At 36.3% G+C, this 20324-nt stretch overlaps 1 long non-coding RNA gene across 3 annotated transcripts; it reads left to right on the top strand.

The window, feature by feature from the left end:
- The first annotated feature begins 207 nt into the window (after positions 1 to 207).
- Positions 208 to 8206, top strand: LOC127875334 (uncharacterized). 3 transcript variants are annotated; one of them, XR_008047372.1, is made up of 8 exons: positions 208 to 1391; positions 2149 to 2968; positions 3204 to 4747; positions 4858 to 4981; positions 5272 to 5408; positions 5808 to 5967; positions 6677 to 6778; positions 6972 to 8206. It is a non-coding gene; the product is annotated as an uncharacterized LOC127875334 (long non-coding RNA). The 3 variants fall into 3 exon arrangements; XR_008047371.1 differs by having other exon boundaries at positions 209 to 1391; positions 4900 to 4981; XR_008047370.1 differs by having other exon boundaries at positions 209 to 1391; positions 3204 to 4981.
- Positions 8207 to 20324: the final 12118 nt, after the last annotated feature.

Consider the following 20324-nt stretch of genomic DNA (forward strand, 5'->3'; position numbering starts at 1 on the left):
TGGCCAAGTGTGAGGTTGAACGCTCTATAACCGGTTTCAACCCCCAATGCTTTGCATTGACCGTTCCAAGGCGGTGACCCCAGCTTTATTTATATTTTGTGTTATGTTGGTTTGTAATTTGCTGTTTTGTACTGTTTGGGCTGTCGGTCACTTGCCTAAAATAAAGGACCAACTAATTGTTTATAATGAGAATTCAATACTGCTCCAGCAGCTGGAGTTTCACTTCTTTATATTGATGTTGAGCAATACTGTCAAACCTGTGATGTTTGTGCTTCTAGAAAGCCAAGTCGGACCACAAATAGGGCACCATTGGGAAATCAAACCACGGGTGGGCCAATGGAACGTGTGTCAATGGATATACTTGGTCCATTGCCAACGACTGAAATTGGCAATCGGCATGTTCTAGTGCTGGTTGATGAGTTCACAAAATGGACCGAAGCTTTTCCATTGCAAAGCCAAGAAGCGGAAAGGGTAGGAAATGTTTTTCTTGACCAATTCATTTGTAGGTTCGGCACCCCGTTGGAAATACATACTGATCAAGGTACACATTTTGAGTCCACGTTTTTAAAGGACCTGTGTGAATTATTAAAAATCAACAAAACTAGAACCACTAGTTTCAGACCCCAGACAAATGGTACCGTCGAGATAGCAACTCGGACGATCACGAAGATGCTTTCAGCATACTGCAGTAAAAACCAAACTAGTTGGGACAGTTTACTCCCACAAGTAATGGTGGCATATAGGGCAACGCCACATTCTACGACTTCGCTGTCACCAAATGTAATGGTGTTCGGGAGAAATGTTGCTCTTCCATGTGAACTGGAAACTGGAGTAGCTGAGAAGAGTGCTCAAACCATAGAGGAATATTCGCTTATACAGCGTATGAACATTGAAAAAGCGCATGACATAGCTCGGGAACACTTGAAAAAAACATTCAACATACCGAAAGAAGTATTATGACCGAAAGGCTCAATTCAGGGACCTACCAGAGAAATCAGCAGTGTGGATGCACGACCCGACAAGTAGAGTTGGCGTTTGTAGCAAATTAAATAGTAGATGGATTGGGCCATTTATGATTGAGAAGCGCATTGATGACATGGTTTACCTGGTTCGCACTTCTCCAAACAAACAACCAAAATCTGTGCACATTGATCGGCTTTTGCCTTATCGTGACTTCAAGAAACCAAAGTGGATGGTTTAATACATATGCATCGAGCCATGAGAAAACCAGCACAAATGACATCGACGACGTCATTGGCAAATCGTCATTTTCATTACGTCATAATTTTCTGCGAAAAATTGATTTGCATTTGTGCGTGAGATATTTGTGTACATGTGTGTTTGATTTCGTTTGAAAGTTAAAAACTTATGGAATGGATGCCGAACTTGAGGTAAGAGCCTTTACACAATATAGATTTATTTATATTATGTTTTCGCACAATCGTCACTGACTATATTTTTTTGAACATTATTTATTTAAACCTGATTGAGAAACACGTCACGTATTGTTTTTCACTGCCACTGGATTAGTGAATGAAAGAAACTTTGGTTGGTCGTAGAATAGTGTCAGAGAATAACAAGACTATAACGATAATTTGAAAACATTATTTATTGTGTAATATATGCTGTTGTTTGAAAATTGTATGTAAGTTTATCTCATATTTAAAGAATATTCGTCTGTGTGTTTACAATAATATTAAAAAAGCACATGACAATTACTAGCCATAATTATTTAAATCTAAAGTTAAAGTAGCAATAATGGACACATTAATGAGCTGTTAGTTTATGTGTTTTTTTTATTTCTGTGTGGATATTCAAAATGATATTTTTACAACATACCGTATCCATTTAGATTGTACAATACATCATAACTCTAGCCAGTGTGAATAGCGCAGTTGGTATTGCAGTAGGCTCAATACTTTTTTGATTAATTTATCATTGGTTCGAACCGTGGAAGTTCTTACATTTTTTTGTGTTAGTATGTGTATGTTATATTCAATTATTATTTATTATTGCCACTTCATTGTTGCTTTAAATATACTGATAGACCTATATATAAATTATCAATTGATTAACGCGTATTCAAATATTGCATTACACTTTTTTTATTTTGTAAAATATATAATTTAAGACTTATTATTATTTTAGGTCACGCACGTTGTCACGTAGACAGCGGGTTTGCTGTGTTAAAAAGGCCTACAGACGAAGCGACGTAGAGACGAGTTAAAATTTACAAATAAAAAATAATTATTTCGTACATAATACTGTATAGACTTTTAGTAATTTTGATGAAAGAACTTACCGGTAGTTTTTTCCTTGGTTCTCGACGTATCTGGAAATTAAATTAAACAAATTTTTATCTATTACGAAAAAAAGGCAATAGCTTCCCCTCATTGGACCCCTACACATTGCACCAACATGGTGTCTCTATGGAATCGCTCATTAATAACACGGGTAAATTATGTGAAGAATAAAATACACATATTCATTTGAATAGCATTGAACTGATTAAACCGCATTTTCAAACATATGTGTGCATCACACGTATAAGTGGCGAATATTTATGCATCTTTGATATAATTATAACCAAGGAACATTTTTTTTCACAATGCACATGTCAAAAGCATTAACATTGAGTTCACCCAAACATTTTTGGAACAGTCGTTGTGTTCGTCAACGTCATTTAGACTGTGGATGTCGAAGTGGACAGTCGTATTTTGTTGCTTGAAATTTAAAGCATGGAGTTTTTAAGTGTTTGTACTTACTGTCTTGAACGGTTTCCGCCACACCGAAGTAATAATATCCAGCATGGGCAGACTCAGGAAACTCGGCGATGGAGGAGTAGCCGCTACAACGATTTGGATTTATTAGAAACGCGGGAATGTGTTAGGAGTGTAACTGATATTGTTTCGAAAATGATTGGAAAGGATCTAATTTATCAACGACAATGGATAATGAATAGCACAAGGTAAGAGAAGAAATCGTTTGGATTATTCGATTATTTTTTCATACTGGTATTTGTTATCTTTGGGTATGGTAAAGATATAGTCGATATAAACAGAGCCTTTGATGATTTTGCTATGGCGGAGCAACCCTTTGGGTTATAATGAGAGTTGAATTATTGCAACTAGGTAAAAATATTGATTTATGAAGAGGAAATATCGGGAATATTTTTCATTTGTATTACTTTTATCTTAAAACAGTATCGAATTTGAACAAACCGATGAGGGTATCTGCGTCGTCCACGATGCCATGGAACGAGGCCGAGTTGGTGAAGAGACTCGCCCCCGCCTGCGAGGTTTGTGACATCTCTGGCAATGGCCGTCCTCCCCCCGTAGCGGCAGCATGGTTCCGCTCCTTTGAAACCTCTGATTTTGCGTGTTTTGTCTAAAATAAATATAACATAAATGGATACATTTCATTTCGCCTTTTGAAATTCTTCGATATTCTGGCATTGATAGGTGAATTGTAGATCTATGAATTGAAAAAAAAACGTGTTATTACTAAGGCAGTCGAGGGTTCGAGCCCACCACCGCGAAATATATTCCTAAGTGCTTAATTTTGTCGTACGTTAAATCATTTTCACTCGTTAAATGGAAATTGTCTATTTTATATAAATTTCTAATGAAAGACATACTAATTCTAAATTTACCATGTTTCGCCACTTTTCTTTGACTTGTTGAATGGTCCTGGGGCCATTTCCACAGGCATTTACGTTTTCTAAAAGTTAATTCCAAATGTCTCTCACTCGAGCAACCATGCCCGGACCGCCCGAGCGGCATGGTCCCGTCACATGAACGACGCAAGCCGGGTACCACTCTGCAGGGGGGCGTGGCACCGGATGTCACTGGCACTACACTTTGTTCAGGTTTATCATACAATTTGACCACATATAGCACAGGAACTGCCATGAGCCCACTAAATGGTGTATATATATATAGGCACCATATCCATGGACAATGAAACCCACGAGATTAACCTTCACCTTCAAGAGGTTATGCAATCAGTGCATCCTTCAGATAATGTGGAAGGATTGTCTTGTCCTGGCCCATGCCATCCATAATGATTGACAGGTATCTGCAAGGGCTGAGGTTTGCCGTCTGAGCATGCTTGTAATACTTTTGGCGTTCTTGGCTAAAAGAACAAAAATTACATAGCGTTTGCTTGTCAAATTTCAAGGCTAGTCCAACATATATTTAACGTATCTCCGCATGTTTCCAGAATTCCGGTTCAGTGCGAAAGAGAGGTAAAACATTATATCAGTTTCACATTAATATTAAGCTTTGTTAAAACTTAAATAGTACATTTCAAATTAAAAATTTTGTACAAATCACAACTAATGTTTTCTTGGCAAAGTTTTCTTTTTTACTGTTAAATTACCCTGATTAAACACTGCTGAATTACAATGCTACATTTTGTAAATACATTTTGATTCCCCCAGGGGATTTTTGCATTGACACCATGCATCCACTTCAAACACTGAGTGGAAACCATATGGTTGCTACAATGAAGGATCTGCTTAGAGAAGAAGCTGACAATCGATATTGTTTATTGAAAGGAAATGGCATGTTACTATACTGTTACCATTCAGAGGAGGGATACCTTTTACTCATTCATTATTTCAAGTGATATTTTATTCATCTTAGAGCCGGACCATTATGCAGGATGGGAAGAGACGGGGTTTTGTGGAGAGGTCTGGGAAGGCAGCTCTTCCCAAAAAACTGCAGTTGACAGTTTTGGAGGAGAAGTTAGTCATATTGTAAACATTACCAATTGCAAATATAAATATGATGCAGATCAAGCATTTGTCCGTGGTTCATATTATTATTTTAATTTTGCAAAAACAACCTTTTTCAGATTGATGTATAGTTGTTCACTTTGTCCAGCTCTTGTCCTTAGTGCCCAAAACAAGACTGGTAGGTGTGCAAGGTGGAGGGGCCGATACTGGTCTACTCAAGAGACCCATGCACGAAAATAACGGGTACACACATGCTTACATGTTTGTAATGTAAATCTAATATTATCAATTTAAATCCTTTTCTTTGTATTTGACAGCGCACTTTAAATTCAATAATACATGTCATTAATAATATAAGGCTTAAATTGGCATGGAATATGGCATACTAAAAGGGGGACAGCCTCATTATATATATCATGCATGAACACAAGTCAACAGTGAAACACATACTCTTTAATTGTTCATACTTTATAGAAACAGAATTATAAACATTTGACCTAATATATTTTGATTGTTTTTTATCTGATACCCAGGAACAAGGAGAGGGAACCTTTCAAAACCTCCTACCGCCCCAAAAGGCAACATAAGGATGAGCAAAGACAACTGCGCGTTTGAAGTGCGCGTGGAGTTTAAGAAGAAGACGCTTTCGCCCACATTGAAAGACAATCGGGTGAGCAACTAAATGTGCTACTAATGTTTGCAATGCTAGTGATATCGAAGCATAATAATGGTATTGGTGAATAGGCTAATGACGGTTAAGAATATGGTGATGATACTTTTATCAGTATCATATCATCATCGTGGTGCAGATGGAATGATCATTTATAAAGACATATTCAGTTTGAAAACAGTTCGTATATTAAACACATAAGACAAATATTAAACCATCCAGCCGAGCACCCATCCAAGACCACTAAGTACATCGCATAGTTTTGTAGTTCCAATTTTGCATTAATTTGGATCCCTGTCAGCATTTATCTCATTTATGTCATAAAACCTTGTGTAGCAGTCCCTGTCATTTAGTTTAGAACAAGTAAGTGATACTATTGATTTCTATTATATACATCAGCTCCTTGAGGAAGAAATACGCCAGACGTTTGCCTTCATTGAGGCAAGGACGAGGGCAAAAACACGCACCAGGAAGATAGCCGCTAAACGCGCTGCTAGACTGACTTCCCAAAAATAATCGGAAGGAGAGTCCGAGAACCGTAAAATACCTCACATACAAAGTAAGCCATCCACAGCCGGTCCGAATCCCGGGACACGGACTCAAACAGACGCCAGTATCTTATATATTGTGAACGTAACGTGCCGATATATCAAACACAGAAACTAGCCATTTATTTTTTATATAAAGCTATTTCGCTGAATTTCGAATGTTATTTATCGGAGCAACCTAGACTTTGACCTGCTCACGAGTCTCTTGTTTATTTTCTATAAGTGAAATCAGTGTTGAATTCTTATTTGAAATTTACTTATGTTGGCTTTGTCAGTCAGGTGCTAGTATACTCAAATAACAATATATACGAAACTTCAACAATATAGATAAACTTACGCTAAGAATGATAGCACGCATGGTATTCGAAAAATCCACTTTAGGAGACATACACATGTGAGTTGGCGTAAAAATTATTCAGGTATGACGTAATACAATCCCGCGGTCGGTGTGAGATCTGATGTCGTCATAATTTCTAAACACTACGCACTTTAAAGGGACCTTTTCACAGTTTGGACAATATAAACAAAACAAAAAATTCACATTCGCAAAGTTGCGTTGTTGTAATGATATTTTTGAAGAAACAGTAATACTGAACATTTACCATTCTCTAAAATAGTTATTTTATGCATCTTTTGACATTTTAAACATCTAAATATTCAAAAGCGTTGCAACGCGCTTATATGATATCCATTATACAAGTGTTTACTTTTTTATTACAGTTGTGGACGATAGATGCATCGGAGGCATCGATGACGGCCATTCAGTGGATAGAGTGGGCGGTCGAGAAAGGCATAAGAGCAAATACACAGGGAGTGTATATCGTAAGTGAATTGCCTGTTTTAATTACTTGTATTATACTTCTTAAATAGTTTCAATATTGACAAAGAAGTGTTGCTCAGACACATGACGGCATATAGATTTTTATAACAAATATATATAAAGGTGAATATTCATATATAGATACATTTTTTTTAATGATATCGAATATACACGTGTTTTATTCTTTTTCAACAGTGGAGCGAGCCAGAGGACGACGGGGTTGAGACGCCGGCCATCATGGAGGAGACGCCCGCCATGCAGGCCGCCATTTCACCGGCACCCACGTCTGTCAGGTTAAGGTTGTAAGGTTCGTCTAGGCCGTCATCCAGGGCGTCCGACCTGTCCAATTCGTCCAGGTCGTCCGACCTGTCCAGATCGTCCAGGCCGTCTAGGTCGTCGAGATCGTCCCGAGCGCCCAGGTCGTCGAGTTCGTCAATGTCGTCCAGAGCGTCTACGTCGTCCAGCTCCCTGTCGAGGTCGTCCAGTTCGGACTCGGAATACGTCCCGTTTGAGGCCGTCACCTCCGCCTCCTCCGACGAGGATGTCCCTCTGGTGGCTCCGCCGGTCCCTGTGGTGGCTCGAGTGGTCCCTCTGGTGGCTTTGCCATCACCCAGGCCTGAGAGGCGAATGAGAAATATGATTACGGAGGCGGACGAACTTGCCATAAACATGGTATTCGCAGAGGACATTGTCTCGACGTCCTTGTCAGGCAAGAGTATAGGCATCGAAGTCGTGAGACGAAACTACAACCGGGCGACCAAGGGCCGTTTGGGCTTTGAGCAGGTTCGAGCAAAGATCCGAAACCTGGCCAAGGCTCGTGCAGCTCGCCTGGCGGCAGGCCCTATGTAGAGCCCTAGTCCGGCTGATATTTCTTATATGTTTTTTTATATGCTTTTATGTCTTTGTTTAACTGAATATGTATTAGTATACATTGTAAGTACTGGTTCAACCCAGGAAAATACTTGATTATCTGTAAATGTTTTTATATGCTTTTATGTCTTTATTTAAATGAATATGTATTAGTATACATTGTAAGTACTGGTTCAACCCAGGAAAATACTTGATTATTTGTAAATGTTTTTATATGCTTCTATGTCTTTATTTAAATGAATATGTATTAGTATACATTGTAAGGACTGGTTCAACCCAGGAAAATACTTGATTATTTGTTAATGTTTTTATGTCTTTATTTTAATGAATATATATTAGTATGCATTGTAAGTACTGGTTCTACCCAGGAACATACTTGATTATTTGTTAAGGTTTGTTATATATGATTTTTATATCTTTGTTTAAATGAATATGTATTAGTATACATTGTAGGTACTGATTCAACCCAGGAAAATGCGTGATTTTTTGTTTCCTTTTTATACATGATCATTGATAAGTACTGGTTATATTTACTACCCAGGATTTTTGTCTGAAAATAAAATATTATTACATAGTTTGTAATAATATAACAGACAGTCACTTGTTGTTGTATATTGCCTTGAGCTAAGCGAAAACACTTTTCAAACACAAACGTGCCTTGAGCTAAGCAAAACACTTTGGAATCAAAAAATGGACTTGAGCTAAGCCAAAACACTTTTAAAACACATACGTGCGAAAATTTAGATAATTAATAATTGTAATAATATAGCAGACAGTCACTTGTTGTTGTATATTGCCTTTAGCTAAGCGAAAACACTTTACCAACACAAACGTGCGAACAAACTAAGTTATCCATATGTTGGATCTCGACTTTGAAGGATGACCTTGACCTTGAACGATGACCTTGACCATTAACCACTCACGATGTGCAGCTCCATGAGATACACTTGCATGCCAAATACCGAGTTGCTTTCTTCAATAATGCAAAAGTGTATATTAAATGAGCGATTTGTCCTATATATTTCACCTTTGACCTTGGAGGATGACCTTGACCTTGACATTTAACAACTCAAAATGTGCAGCTCCACGAGATACACATGCATGCCAAATATCAAGTTGCTATCTTCAAAAATGCAAAAGTTATTTCAAAACTAACACTATTGGTGTTCACCAGGGATCCATCTTGGGGCCACCACTTTTCTTCATATATGTAATGCAGGCAGTGGTAAAGAAAAGCATATTTGGTATGCTGATCATTGTGCAAATAGAAAGATCTAGGGCATATTGGTTTTGGCCTGTCTGTCTGTCTGTCATTCATTGTATGTGTGTGTTCCAAGAGAAATAAGCGAAAACATTGGTTTCAGTTAAGTGGAGTCTACCTGTTGGCCATTTAAAGATATTACTATCAATAGATGTTCACCCTTGCACCACGATGAGGTCGGTAGACACGCAAGGGGCTAGGACCGGTTGGTAACCAGTCCAAATTACAAGGAATCAAAAGCTCAACTAATCACAGAGCTAATCAAATTAACAAAATTAACAAGAACTAGAACAAGAAGATTAAAAAAAATGAAAACAAGCAAAACGCATAGCTCCCACTACTGGTTCGCTGACGTAGTAATATCTTTAGATGGCCAACAGGTAGACTCCACTTAACTGAAACCAATGTTTAACCCATAGTGACGTCACCATCAAGGTAAAGAATGACTACACAGCATTTAATATGCATTTGAATTCTCTATATATAGCATAACATCGTTCTATTCTTCATTTCTACTTTGGAAAGCAAGCAGGATGGATGCGCCCAAAACTATTGTTCTTGTTGCACCAGCAGACTTTGCGCAGTTAGATGCGTTGGTGAGCGGCTGGTTGTCTGATTGGATGCGGTGTCGCTGGAGGTATATGGCTTGCCGAGGTTTGGATTTTGGGATGATAACGAGGTGAATGTTGTTATACAGCACATGCTGGATCACTACATTGACTTCCGTATCCTGAAGGATGACACGCCCTATGTGGCAATGTATCCCCCCGCGGTACCACCGGCATCACCATTAACCCCAGCATCGCCAGCTCAGTCTGATGGTGTAATTGTGAAGGAAATCGAAGATGAGGTTTTTCTTTTGTCATCCAGAAATGTTGCCGTGTCAAGCGTGCTGATCCGACATCGAAGCATTGAAAGCCTCTTCGAGAATGGGGAACATCTGATCAAAGAGATAATAAGGGAAATGTCAGAAAGGTAAATAATTATTAAAATGTGCGTTGTATATTAAGCATGAATTGTATTATCTAAATTATAATAATTCTGTTATTTTTGGTAATTTATTGCACAAAAAACTTGCAACCTCTTTTGATGAACGTCACAATTTCACAACTCGGCGTAAATTCAACACATAACGTTTAATAACGTCTGGATATATTATGTTATATAATCAAACTGCATTTACAACGAAAATACATTAACATTACATAAAACAATAGTTTGAAAATTATTCAACGACTTAACTGAAACCAATGTTTAACCCATAGTGACGTCACCATCAAGGTAAAGAATGACTACACAGCATTTAATATGTAAGCTAGTACTCACTAACCCGACTATTTCATTGGCTGATTCCATTTTCTATATATAGCATAACATCGTTCTATTCTTCATTTCTACTTTGGAAAGCAAGCAGGATGGATGCGCCCACAACTATTGTTCTTGTTGCACCAGCAGACTTTGCGCAGTTAGATGCGTTGGTGAGCGGCTGGTTGCCCGAAGGAATGGATGCGGTGTCGCTGGAGGTATATGACTTGCGGGGGTTTGGATTTTGGAATGATAACGAGGTGAATGTTGTGATACAGCACATGCTGGATCACTACATTGACTTCCGTATCCTGAAGGATGACACGCCTTATGTATCCTCCCGCGGTACCACCGGCATCACCATTAACCCCAGCATCGCCAGCCGAGCCAGCTCAGTCTGATGGTGTAATTGTGAAGGAAATCGAAGATGAGGTTTTTCTTTTGTCATCCAGAAATGTTGCCGTGTCAAGCGTGCTGATCCGACATCGAAGCATTGAAAGCCTCTTCGAGAATAAGGAACATCTGATCAAAGAGATCATAAGGGAAATGTCAGAAAGGTATATAATTTTTAAAATGTGCGTTGTATATTAAGCATGAATTGTATTATATAAATTATAATCTTTCTGTTATTTTTGGTCATTTATTGCACAAAAACTTGCAAGTTCTTTTGATGAACCTCAAAAAGTCCGACTCCACTTTGTAACATGAAAACGACGTCAAAATTTCACAACTCGGCGTAAATTCAACACATAACGTTTGATAACGTCTGGATATATTATGTTATATAATCAAACTGCATTTACAACGAAAATACATTAACATTACATAAAACAATAGTTTGAATATTATTCAACGACTTGTGGTAAAGAATCAGCACAATATGTAATCGACTCAATTATCATTTTCAGAAGCCTCGGTAATACAGGCTAAACTCAAATAAGCGATAATCGAACTCTTATGTACATGTATGTAAATATATAATGTGTTAAGTCGTATGTGTTTAATATAGGTTTGCTATTTAGTTGAACAAAATGACTGTCACTCACCTAGTTTTTAACGAGCATTGTTTGACATGTTCACACATTCGATTATTGATGTCTGTATATATTGTGACACTTTAAAGTGATATTATGGACATTTTTCACTGTTCAATTGAGCTGAAAAAAATTAACAGGTCAAAAGAGTTAGTTAAATTTGGTTACTGACCAATATCTGCAACTCATCTTGCTTCCAGTTGTTTATAACAAAATATATATTCGAAATTTTACATGACTGGTGAGTCCTCTAAGCCTCTAATAATCCGTAAAACAAAATAGTGTTTTTGTGTCGTATAAACGAATCTACACTAAAACGTAATTTAGATTCACATCGTACATCGAATTATTTCGATCGTCAGTTGTCAAAACGAAAGTATGTTCAAATGTATTATTTTCTCTTTTCTGGATATTGTTTTAGTATGTTGATGGTACATTAACAAATATAAGTGTATATGCAGTGAAAACACCAAAAATAAACAACGGTTGCAATAGACAACTATAAACTGTTAGATGTCCATACTATCACTTTAATTGTATTTTTGCTACTGTCAATCTGTGCGCAAATGTATAAAATTGATGCTGCGGGAACAATTGCGTATGGAATCCTTATTAAAGTGCATCTTGTAGCTACCTATGCTTTCTTTAATGAAGAATCTCTTATTCGGATTATCAGCGGTAACAGTATTTTTTTTACATTGAAAACATCAAACTGTATAGAACGTGTTGTATAACCGATCATCTTTTTTTACCGCCAGTGAAAGTTAGGCAACTCAACACCTCCCAATCGTTAGGCGGAAACCTTATCCATTACACCACCTTGACCTCAAGGATAATTCAATCGTTGATGAGTACATGTATGTTTATATTTATAATGATCTGATAACCGTCACTTCATTTCCTGTTTTTACTGATTTTAAAATGCATCCATTTGCATTTCAATGAACATTGCGATTGACACTGGTTTACTGTATTATTGACAACATAAACATGTGTGTTCAAACAAAAAACACTAAACAAATCCCTATTTTTCAGCTGTTTATTGCACAGGTATAGCGCACAAAGACAGCCCCGACACGGATCAAATACCAGATACGATACATAAGGGAATCTTCAAACCAGTAATCTTGCCAGAGAAACCAACCATTATTGCATTTGACCTAGAAACTAAGAGACTCGGTATGTTGTGATACAAACAATTGTTCTTTTAATAATTGTGTAGAATCAATAACAGGGTACCTGTTTCCCAAATGGATTTCAAAATAAAAGGAAATATAATGTAAAGATACATATGGCAGAAACAGAAACTATTATTTGCCTGCTGTTTAGGCTCTACTGATCAGTTATTACAATGACTGTTTATGGTCAAAAGAATAAAAATAATTGTATGACAATAATAGAACATATTTCATTAAAACAAAAAAAACCCACGTCGCTTTGGATCAAGTTTCATTTTATTGTGCCATAAGGAAATTTGTGTGTGCTTCTGAGGTCGATTTGTATCGACATATAAAAGAATGTAACTTTGCTCCACATGGAGCAATTGTACATGCCATGTTGGTAAATGATGAAAGCGTCAATGAAAAAGCTCCATATGTGCCAACTCCCTTGGACAGTGTACGCCTTTCTAAATAAGATTCATGTTTAATTTTTAACATTCGTTGCAAGACTTCGGACATTTTGAAATGTGAAATGGATCGTCGGGTTAAAAGCTTTAAAGCTAGATTATACCAATTTGTCAAATATTTATTTATTTATATGAAATGTGTTAACAAACTTATTATATTTGTATTTCAATATAAATTTAAATAAAAGTTAAGCAGAACATGTGTTGAAAAATGCGAAATAAGCCAGATATTTAATTCTGAAATCGAAAATGTATGTACAGACGAATTCGCCAGCATGTGTATCATGCATGCACGATGTGAATCTTAATTTAGTTTAAAGGTTCATTTTAAATTCCTGCAACGATTCATATTCATACGACACACTTACACTTACTCTGATCCTAATAAAAAAGACGAAAAATGCTTTGGAAATATCAATTTAATGTATTCACTTGTACCAATGTGACTAGTACTGGTACCAATTCCCAACGTATTGAAGAAACGCTGTCTATCAGACAATATTGTGTTTTTATCGTAGAACTTTCCAAATGCATCTGTTACATAAACCCTTTTTATTGACTTGTAGATATGAACAAAACGCTGGAAACGTTTGAGAACCTCACAAACATTGAGGTTGTTAGAAAATATCGTTCCGATAAAGATGGCATCGATCGCCTTAATCAAGTCTTAATAAGACGGTTAACGATTATCAGCGATAACATGTGGGCCAAGAAATGTCTCTTCGTTAGAGAAAATCATTTTCACCAAACGCGAATTTTCGTCGGGAGATTTCCAGATTTATGATGGTTACATTTGATAATTTGTCACAGCCATCAGTGTCGAGGGCAGTGACACAGTTCACGGAGATGCTTGACAGCAGGGAAACTCCATCAAGATTTATATCGGTCTAGAAAGACTGTTTGACTTAAAGTCGCGGTTGCCAGGGTCAACCCAAGACGGCGGGATTCTGAGGGAGAGTGGGTAAAGTATTTCAATTGTTTGAGCATGGACATGTGGCAGGCGAGCACACATATCTGCTTGGGGACAGTGGCTATTCATTCAAAGTAACACCTAGCGGAAAACGGACCAGCGGCGGTTACTTCGTCATTTCAGCAAATGAGGTGTATCTTGGAAAGGTCGCAAAGGATGAAAAGAAAAAACAAGTGATACTTGAAAAAAAAAGCGCAAGAGTCGAACACGAACAAAAGCGACACGAAAATCACTCATCATTGCAAAAAATCTTAAAGTATTTTTGCATGTTCTTCCTTCAGAAGACAGCTGACTGGATGAGTCAGTGCCAATCCTTTATATGCTCATGCAGAAAAGGAAGTTAGAGGAGACAGCAGCCCCAGATGATATAACAGAGTTGCTGAGAATTGTCAAAATTGACGATCCCATCCCTCAGTTATAATAGGGAACATAAAAGCTGCTACTGCTGCAAAACAAGTCATCAACGAATGCTCATTTGTTTTCATTGACTGGGCAAAATACGCTGACGAATGGCCTCCGGTTACCAAAGTCATACATATTGTATCGCCTGCAAAGTTGAAATACATTGGTACAAGGGCGCAAAAACAACAGCCTGGACTCCTGAAAGTAGGAGAATTAAAGGCTGCAAATGGGTAGGACTGAACCCTTTGTTGAAACTATTATAACCAATCTCATCTGGTTACAGAGAGTTAAGTCTTACCCCATCTGGGCACTTGCCCAAACATATAAAGGATCAGATGGATGTATATTTTTAGTAGAACATGTACACACACTTAATCACACTTCTAATGCACAACACAGAAACATTGTTTGTGGCAATTAGTCATTTGCCTAAAATAAGAGTAGCATCTGATAATCTGGAATTCTGTTTTGATAACGGTAAATGATAATGTAAGGTTCATACTCGTATGTCTTAATATATTCAAGAAGTTCAATAGCAACAAAAGTTCCTTACTCTTGTAACAAAACCACTGTGTGTCAAACTTGAATTTATATTGTATTTGTTTCACACCAACAGAAGAATAAATGCAAAAGAAATAAAGGTAATGATAGAAGTGGGATTAAGTGTGTGCATTTCAACCTCTGCGTGTGGTGGCAGTGGTGCAGTTGTTATGATGTCTGTCTTTTGGCCATAAGTATGATTATATCCCATCTTATCAGCCGTATTGATATAATAAACCGTCCGATAAATTAACGAGTAATCATGCGAGCTTTTAGTGCCAACAATTACTTTGTTAAGTTATTGCTATAGACAATTTTAAAGATATTGTATATGATTCCACTCTTCATTTCATTTAGGCACATGTTTATGTAAAAGTGATATTAAGGGCATCTAACAGTATATAGGTGTCTATCACAACCGTTGTTTATTTTTGGTGTTTACACTTCATATACAATTATATGTGTTAATGCAACATCAACATACTAAAACAATATCACGGAAAGAGAAAAATAATCCATTTGAATATCAACCGTACTTTCGTTTTGACAACTGACCACAGAAATTATTTAATGTACGATGCGAGTCTAAATGTAGTTTTTATGCAGATTCGTTCATACGACACAAAGAGACTATTTTGTTTTACAGATCATTTCGGCTTAACAGGACTGGGCGGGTCATGTAAAATATAGAAAATTATACATATTGTTTATACACAACTGTTAGCAAGATGAGTTGTAGATAATTTGTCAGTTACCACATGTTAACTTATTATGTTGACCTGTAAATTCTTTTCAGCTCAATTCAACAGTGAAAAATGCCCATAATATCACCTTAAGCTTAAACTGTCTTTTTAAACTGATACAATCTGCGTTTCATTCAATAAACAAATCCAAAAGTTGAAATTTAAAGTTTAAATAGTTTGAAAGTCAACAAAAAGACAACATTTCATTTGACAGAATATTTCACTTACTAAATTTGAGAGAATAGACATGTTCTCTATTTGGTACAAGATGTACCACCGGATTGCAACTGTTTCTTTCACTGTATCAGTCATGCAGTGGCAAGAACTTTTGATAATTCTCGAAAGTTTCGAAATCTGATCATCCAAATAATTGTCAATGCTTGGGACTATTGACAGAATAAGATACAAATTTATCATGACCATGCCATGTCATTAGATATATACAAAACTGCTATGCTGGAGAGTAATTGGTGGGCACATGCGTCTGAATTTGAGGCAGCCTCTTATTTACTCAAAGTACATTAACGTCTATCATTTGGGTACAAATCAAAAGCACCATCTGAGGATGATAAGACGAATGGAAAAGTGAATAAGACACGAGGAAATATGATAAGTACATGTATAACGTATGTGGTTATGCTTCTACGAATCTCGATATTCAACCACATTAACATGTGTAAATCTACAATGAATTAGTTTCAAATAAGTAAAATTGTTACAGAGTAATTCATTACTAATCTAGCAAGGGAAATTAAAGTAACATTACTACTCAAAATCAACGAAACTTTCGTACAATATTTCGTAAAATAATGTTCAACAATTAAAAATCAATGTTCCTTATGGCAACTGCCGAAATTTCAACAGCAGATGTGGTCTGGTAAAATAGAAACTAGGAAATTAGCATGGAATTTATTGTGGTCACAAATAAATAAAAACGAGCATTTTGTATCTCCAAAAATCTATGTAATCATACCACATCTAGCGCTGAAATTGTAGCTATTTCTATAAGGAACACTGATTGTTTTGGTGTAAACTTTATTTTACGAAATACTAAACGAAATGTTCGTTGATTTTGGGCGTTATATAGATTTTAACATTCATCATGATGTAACAAATACCAATATTATAATCTTGAAAGCATTAAACCAAATATATCTGCTGCCCACTTCATATATGTGTCAGTTACAGTAAGATTTCTTTAGATACGACGATATACATAAAACGGCAATATCTTAATCGTACTGAAGTCTCTTTCATGTACACAAGACATATACGCTGTTTGGGAATGCACGCTATTCTGTGCCGAGTCCTTATAACGACACATAGACACTATTATCGTTATGTAACAAGTTATTGAGTTTGAACTTGCAATACATAATTACTTGGTATTAACATTTTATTAATGGCACCATATACAGATCGTTTCTTTATCATTTTATATTGGTTAAAAATTGTGAACATTTAATGTTTACACAGTTATTGCATTTATTTACTGAAATATGAAATGTATAACGCACATACCTTAATGACATGCCGCATGAATACAACCTTGTAATTAATATTATATGCTAAACATACGCAGTATTATTAGAATGACACATTGGCTGGATTTTATACTTCTTAATTATAATGTCATTAATATTATATCAGTAGCTAATCACTAGCCGATTATTTTACTGTAACGGTGAGGCGATTCGCAAAGTACGTGTGTCAGTTTTTAGTTAGAAAGTGTGTTCATTTTTTTCAGATGTTATCACCAGCGGTCTTTTTTTAAACAACTGCCTCACTGTTGATTATATTAAGCTTAAGATTAGCTTAAATTAAAAGAAAACGTCTACAGATGTGTCCTCTATCAAGATAACGTAACATTTTGATATTAAGTGTAGATACATATGTAAATGAGTAATGTTTTTGAACGTATTCCCCTGGTAACGCACATGTCAGCATTCAATTTTTCTGTTGCTGGGTAGGTTATTTAAAGACTGTCTTAACATGTTTGTTTGTTAAATGTTGTTCACAAATTGTTGCAAAAATGTTTGAAATACCTTATAGTTCATTGTTAAATAGTTGAATAAGCTGGTCTATAACACTTATTGTTTATATTCTAACATGGCCAAAATGCACTTGCTTACTGAGAATTAGTCTAAACATCCGGTTACGATAGAATATTTAATACAAGAAAAAGATTTTAATACAGAATAAGATGCAGTTACAAATGTTTCATTAATTTATTGATTGTAGAGTAAGGTCGGGTAATATCGCCCGGTGGTATTTATCGGACACATTTAAATTATTGTTATTTCTATTACGTATTTGATAAAAATAACGTCATTTATGATGACATCATACATCAAACATAATTTCTTAGAACGACTTCTACCAGTTCCATTCAGCGCATTTTGTTTTCGGTCGATGAAAATCAAAACCGTATCTTAATGTGAGCGTCTTATCAACATCTGTAAGGTAGGTACCAAATAATTGTTAGTCATAAAACATCTGTTTAATGCTATAAAGTGCTAAAATAGTGAGAAATGATAGTTTGTATCCTTAATATAATGACTGTTAATCGTTAATGCCAAAAAAAATCACCGTTGTCTGTTTACTTGGATGGACGAAAATTGCCACTCAGATTGTCAATTGCGGGAAATATCGTCCGTGCTGAAGTAAGTATACCCCAACTATATATCTATTGCCTCTTTTATTTTGCAGAATCATGGCAAAGCAACTAAAAGTTTCAAAAAAGCGACAAACATATTCAGATGCCTATTTAAAACTTGCCATAACTATGGCAAAGAGTTGCGCTGTGTCGAAGCGGAAGGCAGAAGAAATGTTCGCGATCCCTAATCCACTCTAATGGACAAACTCGCAGGTCGGACACCAGAGCATAGAGCGAAACTTGGTCCTTCCACCGTCCTGACAGCAGCCGAAGAAAATGCATTGGTTGAGTACTGTTCAGGGAGGGCATCCATCGGTTATCAAGTAACACGCAATGAACTTTGCCTTGAGGTGAAAACTATCATTGATTGTGATGGTCGCACAAACCCCATTTTAAACAATACTACAGGTAGGGATTGGTTTAATGCATTTAATAGTGTGCACTCTGAATTAACTGAAAGAACCCCCATGAAGCTTGGACATCAATGAACTAAATGCATGCCCGGGTTGTATATCCGACGAAGGAGCTGCCGGTGAGTGGGTTCGCTGTAGTTCCTGTGGATCAGCATGGCATATTACCTACACAGGGGACGCAATGATCTTAGAGATACCCACAGAGCAAGTTTACAACTACCCATTCCACTGCGAAAGATGCTTGTAACTCAATCGTACAATGCGTCTTTGAATTGTTTTGTGATTTTGTTCAGAACCAATTTTGTGAAAGAAAAGAATAAAAGAAACCGTCAATTTCAGTACAAGAATTTGATTTTATTTAAAAACTTGTAAAGTGGACGATAATTACCTCAAGTGTCCGAAAACTGCCACCATACACCTTGTATTTTTGTTAGTGCATTCTTGCATTAAACACATTAAGACTATAAAGCATATCGGCATTTTCACGTTCAACTGCAAAATAACCTAAGCGTACAAATTGATTGCGAATAAATCGCAAGTTAGTGACATTTAATGCAAAAACAATGTTAAATGGGCGATAACTACCCACTTTACTCTATATGATATTTTTGGATATATGCTTTTGTGGTAATAAACATAATTATGAAACTGAAAGTAACAGTAGAATTTTGAATTAACTCTTTGTTTTATTTTGTTATACGTCATAACGCTATCTGTTGTGAACGTAACGTGCCGATATATCAACAACAGAAATTAGCCATTTGTATATAAAGATAACTCGCTGAATTTCGAATGTTATTAATCGGAGCAACCCAGACATTGACCTGCTTACGGGTCTCTTGTTTGTTTTCTATAAGTGAAAACAGTGAAAAAATGGGCTCAGACACGCATGTTCGGTACATTCATAAGAACATTCGCAGCCATCAGTGCCATATTTGTCCATATTCTGCCAAAAGTGCCAGCATGCTGAGGTTGCATATTCGGGCTCATGAAGGTAGATTGGAAGTGTCATTTTTAACAGATTAACCTTTTACCACTCAGATACGTATTTTTACGCATTTGTATTGTAGTCCCTTAGACAGTTAAATGTAATTAAAAACCTTTCTTACTAGATGCAAGTTGTAAAGGCTTCATTTTGAAGCCTTAGATACTGATGCGCAGCAAATAGCATAAAACCTAAACAGACTGCAAGTTACCTGCAGAGGCTGTTCTGGTTGTATGCTAGTTGCAAAAGCCTTTTCACTTGGCTTATGGGGTAAAGGGTTAACAACATATAATATGAATTTTGTTGTTGTTGTGTGTTTTCACTATTGAATTTCCGAGTTCTATTTGTTCATTTAATAATGTGTAACAAGTAACAGTTTGTACAAATAATGACACAAGAACATATTTAAGGCTTTATTATGCACACAGTCACACAGTTTAAATAAACCGCTTAAACTGCTGAGCTTTCAGAGCAAAAGAGTGTGCAGATTAACTGACTACCATATGACTGAAATACTGTTAAAAATGGTGAAAACATAAACAAAAAGCTCACAACACAAAACTGGGTATTTTTTAAAAGCTTATTAATTAATTAAGTTAAGTACTCAACCGTACACAATAATATTTACTTTCTGTTCCAGAAATTTATGTGTTTGCTCTTTCAGCTGATGTTTTGGTTAATGATTGATAACTTTGTATAACTTAAGATTCTCATAGAGCTCAGATCTTGTGTTAATTTATTA

This window comes from Dreissena polymorpha, chromosome 3 (assembly GCF_020536995.1).
Source record: "Dreissena polymorpha isolate Duluth1 chromosome 3, UMN_Dpol_1.0, whole genome shotgun sequence".
Classification (NCBI taxonomy): Eukaryota; Metazoa; Mollusca; class Bivalvia; order Myida; family Dreissenidae; genus Dreissena; species Dreissena polymorpha.